At 39.2% G+C, this 13,780-nt stretch overlaps 1 pseudogene across 1 annotated transcript; it reads right to left on the bottom strand.

Annotated features, from left to right (window-relative positions):
• Nucleotides 1-3,462: 3,462 nt before the first annotated feature.
• LOC308513966 (phosphorylated adapter RNA export protein-like) lies at nt 3,463-4,389 on the bottom strand (annotated as a pseudogene). The gene has a single exon. The product of its transcript is annotated as a phosphorylated adapter RNA export protein-like (transcript).
• Between the last annotated feature and the right edge of the window lie 9,391 nt (nt 4,390-13,780).

Genomic DNA, 13,780 nt, shown 5'->3' on the forward strand with positions numbered 1-13,780 from the left:
TGTTCAAAAATTCTTGGGCATTCAATGGCAACAGCAGAGCATTAAAACACTCACAGGCTGCCTCTGAGAGCAGGGTCCTTTGTGACCACACAGCTGTGTGCCCATAAAGCCACTCCTGAGACAAGGTCAGACAGGTTGAATTATTTGCCGAAGATAATAAAACTGGTTTGGAGTGGATCTAACATTCTGATTCCTTGTTTAGTTTTTCTTTCTTCTGTATGCTATTATTTCTTTATATTTGCTTCCTGGCTAGCTTAGAATAACATAGATTTACTCACTCATTATTTAATAAATATTTCTTGAACACAGACTTTGTGGCAGATACTATATTAAGAACTGAGCAAACAAATATAAGACAATTCCTTTCCTTAAGTACTACTTTATACTGGATGCAGAAAAAAAACTTCAGGAAAAAAAATATTCCACTTCTACAGGGGTTGTGAGGAAGGTGGAATGCTTATATATCACTAGTGAATCTTAAATAGGTATTAATTTTTTGGAGGGCAATTGGGCCATACAAGACAAATGCCTTAAAATGGCTCTCTCTTCCTCCCTCCCTCTTTCTATTTCTTTCTTCCTCCCCCCCCCACCCCCCTTTCCTCCTCTCCCTGTGTCCCTTCTTCTCTCTCTTCGTTTTGGCACCCTTTTGGCCCAGAAATAACATTTTTTGGAATTTATCTAAGTCAGTAATATGAAATGTGAGCAAAATTATACATATAGAGCAGTTCATCATAGTGATTTTTTCCCCTCATAAATGCCCAAGAATTTGGGGTTTGGTTAGGCACATTTTGGTATGCCTATGTTAACAAATGGCCATTAAAGTGTTGTTTATCTTTCTATACTAATAAAAGAGAAAGATGCAAATTGACTATACCTTCGCAACACCACCAGCCAATCAGGAGTGAGTCTGCAAATTAATCCAACAAAGATGGTGGGTTAGTTTGCATATGCAGGCACTGAGTGGCCCGGGGCAGGGCTGGTCGTTTGTGTCGTTGCCATGGCAATGATGCAGGTGTCCCGCACCGCCTCAGCTGCTCCCGGCCTCTGGGCAGCGTGGGAAAGTGGAAAGGCGGCTCTGGCAGGAGTGAGGGCGGTGCTGGCAGCCAGGGGAAGGAAGGCCCATTCTTGCACGAATCTTCGTGCATTGGGCCTCTAGTAATAAATGATTAGTAAAAAAGCAAGGTTTAAGTAGTATACCATGATTTAAAAATTATTTTGTTGTTGTTGTTAGAAAATATCTGTTTGTATCCCGGCCAGTGTGGCTCAGTGTTTGAGTGTCAACCACGAACCAGGAAGTCACAGTTTGATTCCCAGTCAGGGCACATGCCTGGGTTGCAGGCTTGATCCCCAGTGAGGGGTGTGCAGAAGGCATCCAATCAAAGATTCTCCCTCATCATTGATGTTTCTATCTCTCTCCCCATCTCCCTTCCTCTCTCTGAAAATCATTAAAAATATGTTAAAAAAATGAAAATATCTGTTTGTAACAGATATTTTAGGAAGGACATATACCCAAATGTTAACAGTGATTAACTTTTTGTAACTAGTTTTTCTCTTTGTATTTGGCTACAGTTCCCAATATTTCTTTATTGAGCACATATAATTCTTATAACAAAATTTTAAGTTCCACATATATTAAACTATAGAAATCTATATTTTCTTTCTTTTTAAAAAAGAATTTATTAGGGTGACATTGGGTAATAAAATTATATACGTTTCAGGTGTATGATTCTATAATACATCATCTCTATATTGATGTATTATGTGTTCACCACCCCAAATCAAGTCTCCTTCCATCACCATTTATGTTTTCTTAAATGCCTAGAGAAGAAGAGCAGCAATTCTTTTTTACTACAGAAAAATAGTAATGATTAATTTTCATATATCAAAGTTTAAGATAGACTAAACTAAATGTTCATCATAAGCTTGAAATATTCCCCTTAAAGTTAGTTGAAAGGATTTTTACAGGTTATATAACCTAATCTTCCAAATGACAAAATTGACTCTACAATATCCTATATAAGTAATATAAACTTACTGAATTTAAAGATAGATTTATTTTAGTCATGAAAAAGTGGATCTCAGCTAAATTATAACAAAGAGAAGCCTATTTGAAATCAGAACACTGATATTCTGTGACTTCACTATGGATATTTAGGTATAATGGTGCATGGTAAAGGAGTGGGTGTGCTATTGAATAGACACTCTGAAAAATCCATCCAAATGAATAGTTGACTTTTGGCCACTGCACTTGTTATTTAGTGTCACCATTCATTAGAAACTCTGTTTTTAAATGCCTAGATAGAAAAATTAGGAGCTCTTCACCTAGAGCAGTGGTTCTCAACCTTCTGGCCCTTTAAATACAGTTCCTCATGTTGTGACCCAACCATAAAATTGTTTTCATTGCTACTTCATCACTGTAATGTTGCTACTGTTATGAATCGTAATGTAAATATCTGACATGCAGGATGGTCTTAGCGACCCCTGTGAAAGGGTCATTCGACCGCCAAAGGGGTCGAGACCCACAGGTTGAGAACCGCTGACCTAGCGTGCTGTCATAGAGGCTGGTCTACCTAGGACAAGGGGCTCATTCAGAACCTCACTGGGTGACTTATTTTATATTTGTAACTCTATGGGTAAAATTTTTAAAATAATTACAACATTTTTTAAAAATGAAAAGGCAACTTTTAAAAGTTAATATGAGATTTACCAAACCAGAAAGACATGCAAAATAATATGGGAAACAATTGTACGCATAGAAACAGAGTAGAAAAGTTTTTGCCAGTGGTTAATAAAAGGGTACATACTTTTAGCTATAAGAGGAATAAATTTCAAGGATCTAATGTATGAGATAGTGACTATAGTTGATAACAGTGGAATAGAAATTTGCCATGTAGAACTTAAATGTTTTCACCAAAAAAAGGGAGGTTTAATATGTGAGGTGATGGATGTGTTAATTAACTTCATATCTTTTGATATCTGATATCTATACATATATCAAATCATCACATTGTTCACCTCAAATATCTTTCAATTTTATTTCTAAATTATACCTCAACTAGAGGCCTGGTGCATGATATTTGTGCACTGCAGTGGCGGCACGGGGTGGGGGTGGGGAGGTGGGGAGGTGGCTTCTCAGCCTGGCCTGCACCCTCTTCCAGTCTGGGAGCCCTTGGGGATGTCCGCTGAGGGGTCCTTAGCGCAGAGGCGGGAGAGGCTCCTGCTACCACAGCTGCGCTCACCAGCCATGAGCCTGGTTTCTGGCTGAGCGGCGTTCCCCCTGTGGGAGCGCACTGACCACCAGGGGGCAGCTCCTGCGTTGAGCTCCTGCCCTCTGGTGGTCAGTGTGCGTTATAGTGACCCATCGTTTGGCCGTTCGGTCGATTTGCATATTAGCCTTTTATTATATAGGATAAAGTTGAAAAGCATAATATGAAGTCGGGTGTCATTTTAAAATCCTAATTTTTACAAAGAAAACACATGCAATTCATGAAAATGATCAACCTCAATGACTTCCTCTGCAACCAACTTGGTTTCTCCATGTCCTTCCTGTGATTCATCAAGAGAGGCCAGGGCCTCGTTTGTGTTGCTTGCAAACATTTCTCGTGATATATCATCATCCTCTTGAAAATTTAGACTTTTAACAGCCTGTTTCATCTTTCCCCCCAACACTTGTGTTCTCTTCTTCCTAACAGCTTTTTTATTTTCATATTCCTTTTGCTTTTCAATGTAGAAAATGTTCTTAAATTGTTCCTCACTGATACTAGGAGTGTTTTTCTGGAGATCCAAGAAAACTCCACCTGCTGTTCTTCTCCCACTGCCACTCCTTATAAAAAGGCCACCATTTTATTCAACATCAGTAGTTTCCATCAGAAGTTCCATTGCCTTTTTGTTCCCAAGTATATTAGTACTCACTACTCGGGCTACCAGATCTTGCTTTGGTTCCTACAACTTGCAGGTAATTTCATTAGCCACTTACTCCTGAGAACCATCCTCTGTGATCTCATACCGGCCTCTATGCTTCATTTCTAATCTGTCTCCCAGTCCGTCTTTGACAGGTCATTTTTGTTTGAGATGACCTTTTCCTCCTCCTTTGAGCTGTTTTCTTGTCACATCACATGCATTCATCTAGCTCTTTGTCTAATTCTGTTGTATGTTCTTGAGGCTCCCTCTTAAGTGTCTTAGCAGGCAGATAAGTGCAGGTCTCAGAATGTCTGCTTTTGTCAATAACGCCTTCCATTTTCAAGACACCAAATTCAGTGGCCACTGCATCTTGATTCTGCTCCTGGGTCACGGCACCTCATGTGATATTAACCTTCTTCCTGCAGCAAAAGGCGGTTTCTGGCTGCTCTGGCCAAATGTCACATCGGCATGGATTACCAAATTATTCATTTTTATTGAAGGCATAAACCTTTCTAAAAATAGGTTTCTTAAGATGATCCAAGAACTGACTATAGTTTACAAAACAGATTAAAGAAAAATATGTAGGAAGTTATTACAAGGTATTCTTTATGGCAATATACTTGAATTCAGTATTTCCTGAAATACATGGTCATTGAAGTTGGATTTAAGGATCTCAGGAGGAAAAGAAGAGAAAAGTCATTATTAGTTGTTGTTTTTTAATTTATAAAGAGTGCAAAAATAAAATTAGTTTTGGCAGTCCTTAAAAAAAGAAAAAATATGCAGAGAAAATTGTTTAAAGGATTATAGGAAAATGTTAATAGTACTTACGTCCAGGGAAAAACTTATAATAAAACTTTTTTTGATTCCTAGTTGGTTCCTAGTACCTGCTCTATGCTCCAGATTTTCAAGACAAATGGTTCTTTATCTTTTAGTGTTTGGTATATAAAGGTGGTTTAATACACTGTGCAATGATAAAGGTGGTGGTAAAATTACTTTTTCTTACAAATGTCAACTACTAAAACAATAAGAAAAAAATTTATGTTCTATAGCTTAGAATATAGTTATTCTAGAAATATTCTGAAAATTTTTGTTCACTACTGGTTTTTGAATTCTTTTGGCTTACAATGATTCCTATAGCATTTAGCAACACCCCACTGATAACACACCCACCTTAGGAAAGGGCGCAGACTACATGAAGGTACTCTATATTGTTCTTTCCATCTGGTTTCTAGGAGTAGTTTTGTGGATAGATTGATTGTCAATTAAAATTTAAACCAAACAAACTTTGACTTCAAAGGCTCTTTTTGTGCTTGTATTTCAATTCCTATGATTCTATCATTTCAGGTACTAAGCATCATCAATGCTGTCTTCTGGTCATGACTGGGCCTGCCTGCCCTTCCAAGTACCCCTATTCCAAAATTAATTCTTTCTTCTCCCAAGCCATAAGAATATTTCTACATTTAAAAATACACCCACATCTAGGAACTAATTGGTTTTCATAGGCCATATTAAGATATGAATGACCGATAATCTGCCCTAAAATTCTAAAAAGAGATTGCTTATTCTTAGAAAAAACATTCAATTAGTAGGCAGGGGGCAGATGTTTTTGGATAAAGGGGACAATTTGATAGCTTGTAGATAAAATTAAGAGGCCCATCCAACTGTGTTCTGCTCAGTTGTATGCAGAGGCTGTAAGATTCTTGGCCTCTGACCCTAGAAATACACTACCAAGTACATATTTTAGATCATTTTTTTGCCCTTCCATTAGGTCCATGGTCAGCTCTGTTTTTTTGTTTGTTTGTTTTTTGTTTTCCTTTTGGGAAATGGGCTGTTGCACAGTTAATAACTGTCCCTGGTTTACATCTTATAGATTCGTTTTCTCAGACCCACCCCAGGAAAAGCTGTTTCTTTCCAGCACTAGCCCCAGTCTCAGCTTGGGTAGACTGCACCACTCTAATTTGTTTTTCTTGAACATTCAGCATGATGATCTATCCCCAATCCATTAACTAATATTATCTATTTATATAGAAGCCTATGCGACTGTTACAACTGGACGACAGGATGACCAGAAGATCAGCCAGTAGCTATGACACGCACTGACCACCAGGGGGAAGACACTTAATTCAGGAGTTGCCCCCTGTTGGTCAGTGCGCTCCCACAGCCAACCTCCCGTGGCTGGCCAACCTCCCGTGGCTGGCCAACCTCCCACGTCCCCTCCCCCGAGCCGGCTGACCCCAATCGGCCCTGATCAGGACTGGGTGAGACACCCCAGATCATCCCTATCACCCACCAGGCCGAGGGACCCCACCCATGCACGAATTCATGCACTGGGCCTCTAGTTGAATATAAACTACACATTATGGACAGTTGTTGCTCACAGCAACCTCAGAAATGTTCCACTGGCTCTTTTCTTAAGGTCTTTCTTTAAAATGCAAATACTCCAAGTGTGAATAACACTTTCAACTAATTTACACTGAGGTGTTAGTATTTTTTTTTTATGGCCTTTTTCCTCAGAAGGAATAAAGGGAGGTTAGAGAATGGAGGAGGGAGGATATGGAAAAGGAAAGGAAGAAGGAAAGAGGCAAAGAAAGGGAAGAGGAGGGATTATAGAAACTGATAGAACCTAAAGACTTCACAATTTAGCCACTTCATGGTTTTCACTTTGGATTAAGATTTTAGAATAACATCTGGAGGAAGTTCATTAAATGAGCTTACTCTTTAATTGATACTTCTAAGGAACCCAAGGAGACCTATTCTGAATCCCAGGTTTCCAAAAACAAAATTTTTTATAAATATTGATCCAGACATTTCATGATATATTTATTATAGAGAGATAAACTTTCATATTCTTGACAAATAAAGTTTTCTATTCACATATCTCATGGCCCTTTAAAATTTGTAAAATAAAAAATTTTCCTCAAAGTGTGACAATATACATGCCTTAGGACATGTTTGATATAAAAAAACAGATTTCCTCTAAGCTATCTAAAGAAAAGAAAGAAATCCACATAACTTGGATCAAGAAATACTGTCAAATCTCCCACGAGACTGAGGACTGAAAAGTTATAGGTGCCCAAGGCAACTTTTGGTACCTTTTTCCTTTCTCTCAATTTTACCCCCTCCCCCGCTTACACATTTGCCATAGTCTTTAATTCTCCTTACCTCTATATTTCTACTCTCATTACAGAACAGCTTTCTTCACTCCCTTTTTACAAGACACATCATGTAAGGTTGTCAGATTGAGCAAATAAAAATATAAAAGCCTGTATTTTACTTGGTAACCCCAAATCATGCTTGCCAGCCCAGTGTCCTCATTTCCTGGGTCTACCTGATTCATGACCAGAGCTAATTTACACGAGTTTCTGTGTCCTAATTCAAAATTCAGGGGGGAGAATCTAATTAGTTCAGCTTGGGCCAGTGGCCAGCCCTAGTGAGTAAGGCCCGCATAAGGCCCATCTCTATAGGTGGGAAGCATTGTCAGCAGAGGGGTAAGTGCTGATGAGTCAGGCCCAAATGTTACCTAATAAATATAAATGTAGGTTATAAGTATATCTTGTTATACATATAAAAGTTGCTCTTACAAGTTTGTTGAGTTTGTATACCAAGTGTTTTATTGGTCATGTATTCTCTAGTGTCTGGCATCTGGTACTTCATACATGCTGGTGAGTTGAGTTAAACAAGAAACATTTCAAAAAATCATTCTATTTCTCTATTTATTGAGTATCTGAAAATGTGAATAGAGACCAGAGCAATTTTCCAGAATTGGTCTTCTAAGTTGGTAACCATGTTACTTTTAGAGGATCCTATATAATAAAAGCCTAATATGCTAAGTGTTCGGTCGTCTGGTTGTCCAGTCATCCATTCAACCAATCAAAGCTTAATATGCTAATGATATGCTAAGGCCGCTCAGCTGCTTACTATAACATGCACTGACCACCAGCGTGCAGACAGTTGACCGGTTCGCCAGTAGCTTGCTGCTGGGGTCTGGCTGATCAGGACTGAGTGAGATGGGCTGGACATGCCCTGGAACCCAACTGCAGTCCCTCCCTGGCTGGCCAACCTCCTGTGTCCCTCCCAGGCCCCGATCATGCACCAGTGGGGTCCCTCGGCCTGGCCTGCACCCTCTTGCAATCCTGGACACCTCAGAAGATATTGGAGAGCTGGTTTGGGCCCGATCCTGCAGGCCAGGCCGAGGGACCCCACTGGTACATGAATTCATACACCGAGCCTCTAGTAATATAATAAGGGATCAAATGGAGACTTTTGTTGATTTGACATAGTGTAGACAGGAATCACTAAAAACTCAATGACTAAAGCTCAGCAAATATTTACTCTTGGGCACATTTTACCAAATGGATATCTTTTAAAAGCACATAAATTACTCCCTGGCCAGTGTGGCTCAGTGGTTGAGCATTGACCTATAAACCAGGAGGTCATGGTTTGATTCCCAGTTAAGGCACATGCCCAGGTTGCAGGCTAGATCCACACTGTGGGGCATGCAGGAGGCAACTGATCAAAGATTCTCTCTCATCATTGATATTTCTATCTCTCTCTCCCTCTTCCTTTCTCTTTCTGAAATCAATAAAAACATATTTTAAACAAATTTTTAAATGTTTAAAATTTCAGATTAAATGCCTTTCTTCTATGAAACAATTTTTAAAAACCTCTTTTAATTGACCATTGCTCCTTGTGATTTCTTGCTTCACTTTGGGCCACTCATAATACTCTTTACATGATGATTTAATCCTGTTTTCAGGTTGCTTTATGCACAGTAGTAGCTGGTGACTTTTTATTTATTACCTATCAGATACATGATGCTAACTAAATAGGGGATAAAATCATCTGTATTATCAACATCTATAGCACGGATGGCTAAAAATCATAGTACCATCAATCCACTCAGGGTCATTATGTTATGAGAAACAGAGCATGGAGGGGAGGAAATTGAACCTGACCTGGGCTAAAAGACGCATGGTCTGGGTTTATATCCTAGCTCTCTTTACCCTGTATTGCGATGCCTTAGTCAAGTTTCATACTCTCTATGTCTCAGCTTCTTTAAAGCAGGGATAGATAAATATGCCAGGTCACCTGCCAGGGTTGTTAATCAAATGAGAAAATGTATGTGAAAGTGTTTTTAAACTATAAAATACTTCACAAATATAAGATTTCTCTTGTTGTCTGATAAATCATGTTACTATCTAAGAAAAAATGTGCCCTGGCCAGTGTGGCTCAGTAGTCAGAGCAGTGGCCATGCACCAAAGAGTTGTGGGTTCAATTCTAGTCAAGGGTACATATCTGGATTGCAAGTTCGATCCCTGATGCCTGTGGGAAACAATCAATGTGTTTCAGATTGATCTCTCTCTCTCTCTCTCTCTTCTCTCTCTCTCCCTTTCTTCCTTCCATTCTCTCTAAAAATCAATGGAAAAATCAGCTGAGTATTAACAACAGAAATGTCATTTGCTATATTGATGATTATTATGAGATATAGGTATAAGCCATAAAGAGAATTATTCAAAGGAAGATAATCCTTTTGAAATAAATATTACGTTATCATCTTTAAGGGCAAAACTATTCTTATAGCTTATTATTAGTTTTTAATATCACTCTCTATAAAAAACCAGTGACCAGAACGCTATAATGACCAGAACGACTGGTTGCTATGATGCCCACTGAAGCCAGCAAACCGATAGGGGGTGGGGCCGGCCTGCCAACCTCCCACACCCCTCTCCGCCGGCCAGCTCTGCTCCCAGTCAGCCTCTTCCACCCTGATCAAGGGCGGGCAGGGGGCCAACTTCCCTTCAGCTCCATCAGCCAGCCGGCCCCACCCCCAGTCGCATCCCTTACTCCAATAGGGGGCGGGGCCAGCTGGCCAACCGCCTGTGGCCTCTTGCCCCAGCTGGCTCCACCCCTGATGGGCCCCCCCACTCCGATCAGGAGCAGGGCTGGCTGGCCAACCACTGTGGCCCCTCCCCCTGGCTGGCCCAGCCCCCAATCACCACCCCCTCCACCAACTGGGGGTGGGGCTGACCAGCCAACCACCCACGGCCCCTCCCCCCAGCTGCTGGTTCCTGATTGGCCCCCCACCCATTCGTGGGTGGGATGGCTGGCCTACCACCCACAGCCCCTCCCCCTGGCCGGCCATACCCCCAATCAGCCCTCACCATTCTGCTCAGCCTGCGGCCCCTCCCCCCAGCCAGCTCTGTCCCTGATTAGTCCCACCACCCCAATTGGGGGCGGGGCCTGCCAGTCAATCACCCGAGGCTCCTCCCCCCACTGGCCTGGCCCTGATTGGACCCCCATCAGGGCGGGCTGACCAGCCAACCTCCTGCCGTCTCCTCCTCCCAACAGACCCAGCCCTGATCTGCCCCGATTGGGGCTGGGTGGCTGGACCCCACCCGTGCATGAATTCGTACACTGGGCCTCTAGCATAATTTAAGATGAACAGAAAGCACACTACGCTTGGGGGAAATATGAGCCATAACAAAACAAAAAAAAAAATGAGTAACAAAGTGCTTATGGTTACCACATTATTAAAGGTAGGAATCTTTGAGGCTTTCCCTATTGGTTTTCATGCTGTGCCACTCTCTCATCCCTTATCCTCATTTTGTTGGAATTTCCAGAAAGAAGGAAGGTCCTACCTATTAGTGCATCCCAGCCTCACATAGTCTTTAATATTGATACCTACTCTTTTCTCATTTCATTTTTCTCCATGATCTTCAGCCCCATCAGTTAGTGAAAATGAGAAAGAGCTCCTTCTCACAAAATTGTGGGAAACAAAGGTTTTTCTGTTGCTGAAAACTCCCCTTTTCTTGTAATGATTTTGGAACATATTGGTCTTGTGTATGATGATTTTTAGGTCCTAACTGGGGCCTGGTATACATAAATGCCCAATTTATGACTATAAAATTGATAAATTGTAGCTTGGCTGAGTTATAATCTCAAGAAGAAAGATAAATAGCTTTGGTTAAGTAATTGATTTAACTATGTAAAAATGATATTACAAAGAATTTGACCTTGAAATTGTCTATGGATGCAATCTTCCAATATAAAGTAGTTGTGGAACAGAATAATAATATTAAATCAAACACTCGTGACTTTCCTTATTTGGGAACACATATTCATTTTGAATATTGATAAAGAAAGCAACGTCCATATCCTCTTTTGTACTAATGATTTTACTAGTTTTTTTATTTAAAATTTTAAAGTCAGTTGAAATAATATCTAACCAAACTGAATTAGATTTCAAGTCTACTATTCACTTGGAAATGATTAACATTTTCAAAGGAAACACAAGCAGGCTCTTTCCAGGCGAGTTTTATGTTTACGAGTTGTGGAAAGATTGCTTATTTTAACCAGTGGGTTGATCTGGGGTGATGAACTTTTAAAACAAGATGGACTGTGGCCAATTTGACCTGGAGACACAGAAAATGAGATATGAAAATAAAACATAGGCCGGATAGAGTTGCGCCGAAGGGCAGTTTTTAATATGCAATTTAAACACTAGTTATTATTCTATTTCTTTTGTTAGACTCATAGATTCTTCACTTGGAACATTTCAACTAGTTAATATATCAGGTTTGCTCATAAACTTACTGTAGAGTTGAGAATTGCTCAGCATTTCATGATGTTCTATTTGTTTCATGCTGCTGTTCACCATGACTGTTCTGTCTTACAGAATTCTGCCCCTTGTTTATGCTAGTTTTCTGTTCATATGCTTGAAAAAATTATCTCCACATTGTAGCTTTCCTTTGTGACTTGTCTCTTGCTTAGGCCCCAAGTTTCTGCCTAACTGGTTAGAGGAATACTTCTGGGCTTGCCACTGTAATTTATTTAATCAGGTCCAGGTCATGGGAACAGAGCAATGATTCTGAGAATGATTTGCCCTTAGCTGAGGTCTGGCCACCCCAGAGAATAGACTGAAGAGTATGGGAGCCACAGCTTCCTGTCTCAAAGCAGGAGACATGTAGCCCTGAGAAATCATTTTGGGGGAAAAACCTGGAAAGTAACCTGAAAACGGGAGGTGGGGGAGGCGAGGGTAGGGGAGATAGGCTGAAATAAAATATCTGCCATGCTTGAATCACATTTGCAATGGTTATTATACCATAACTCAATTGTCTCGTCTTGCTAAAATGAGTGTAATATATTTTTTGCTTCTATTCATAAATAATCACATTTACATATCAGTTAAATCTTTCCTTTTGAATGCTACCAAAACTTCTTCTGTCAAATTTTACTAAATTGAGTTTTGGATTACAATTATAAATTCATTTATCAAAACAAGGTTTCTTGTTTTCTATTAAAGAAATAGATACAACCTTAAAATAATAACAACAACACCAATCTTATATTATAATACAGGGAACATTTTGACACTCTCCAGAGTATTAAAAATGAAGACAAAACATTAGAATAATGGTACAGTAACATATCTCTATCTTTATGTTTGCTTATTGATACAATACAGTTAGTAATAGCATAGCAAGCTTTGCCTCCCATACTTCAACATGCCACTGAGATTATATAAAATTACATTTAAGAACCACTTTTGTCCCATTTGAAGCAGAAAAGAAAAGAAAAAGTCCCATAGAGGCTAATTAAAATTTTCCTTTTTTCCCCTACAAACTTTTTTCTTAAAGAATGACTTGGGGATAATAAAGGTAAATTACTTAAAATGGACAGTGTAGTACATGCAAATAAAACCAAACTCTGGATATTGTAATTTAAAATATGTTTGTTTATATTCAGTTCAAAATATTACTAAGATAAACCTTGCCATATGCACAGGATTCTGACTGACTTGTGTTTGTTGCAGACCCAGCTAGAACATAATACTTGGAAAATCTGGTCTCTATTGGGCAATGCAGTCAAGAGGGGGGTTGATGTGGTAAGAAATAAGGTTCTCATAACATTCTCATGAAAGTTCAGTGGCCAGATGAAAAAAAACCCTAAGTCTTTCATGTCCTTATCATGTTTGTGCAACATTTAAAAAAAGTACTGCTCTGAGAATTACGCAATAGAAAGTAGTCATAGTTAGAGCTTAGACGATTGCAATATGAGGGACACAGATGTCATTTAACTACGTGCTGACTTACCTGTTCAGGCATGTCTTTGCTGTCCCTGAGTATTCATCAGAAGTTCAGGGAGAACTACAACTAAGATTTTAAGTACTTGCTAATGTACATATACAACATTTGTATAATAAACTTTTTTTTTTTGTAAAAATAGAACAATAATGCTTGCCCTAGAGTTAGGTACATAAATATAAAACAAATGTCATTTCCTAAAATTATACTTTAAAGTGTAAATTTTTAGCCAAAAAAAGAAATGAACTTTTCCGCTAAAAATCTTTTTTTTTTTATCACTAGTGTTGAAATTATAATATATTAGGTGATCAAGTTTTATCAGAAATTTCAGCATGCCAACTATTGGTTCACTTATGGGTTGCACAGAAACTATTAGACAGAATTTCAAATATGTGTAGCTTGTTGAGGCAGTAACCAAACCTTTTTGCCTTCATTTGCTGATCTTTTAAGGAACACAATCATAAATTATCTATCATCTATGTAGTTATCTATCATCTATCTATTATCTACCTATCTATCTATCTATCTATCTATCTATCTATCTATCTATCATCTATCACCTATCTACCTACCTATCACCATCTATCATTCTCTATCATCCTCTATCATCCCTGGTTCTCCTTAAATTCTTACAGAATCACTGTTAAGTTTCCTAATATAGGAATACTTATAGCACACAAAGAAAATAGTTATGATAATTGAATACTGGTCCTGGCTGGGTAGCTCAGTTGATTAGAACATTGGCCTGATACACCAAGGTTGTGGGTTCGATCTCCAGTCAGGGCACATGGGCACAT

This window comes from Myotis nattereri (assembly GCF_964212035.1).
Source record: "Myotis nattereri genome assembly, chromosome: 2".
Classification (NCBI taxonomy): Eukaryota; Metazoa; Chordata; class Mammalia; order Chiroptera; family Vespertilionidae; genus Myotis; species Myotis nattereri.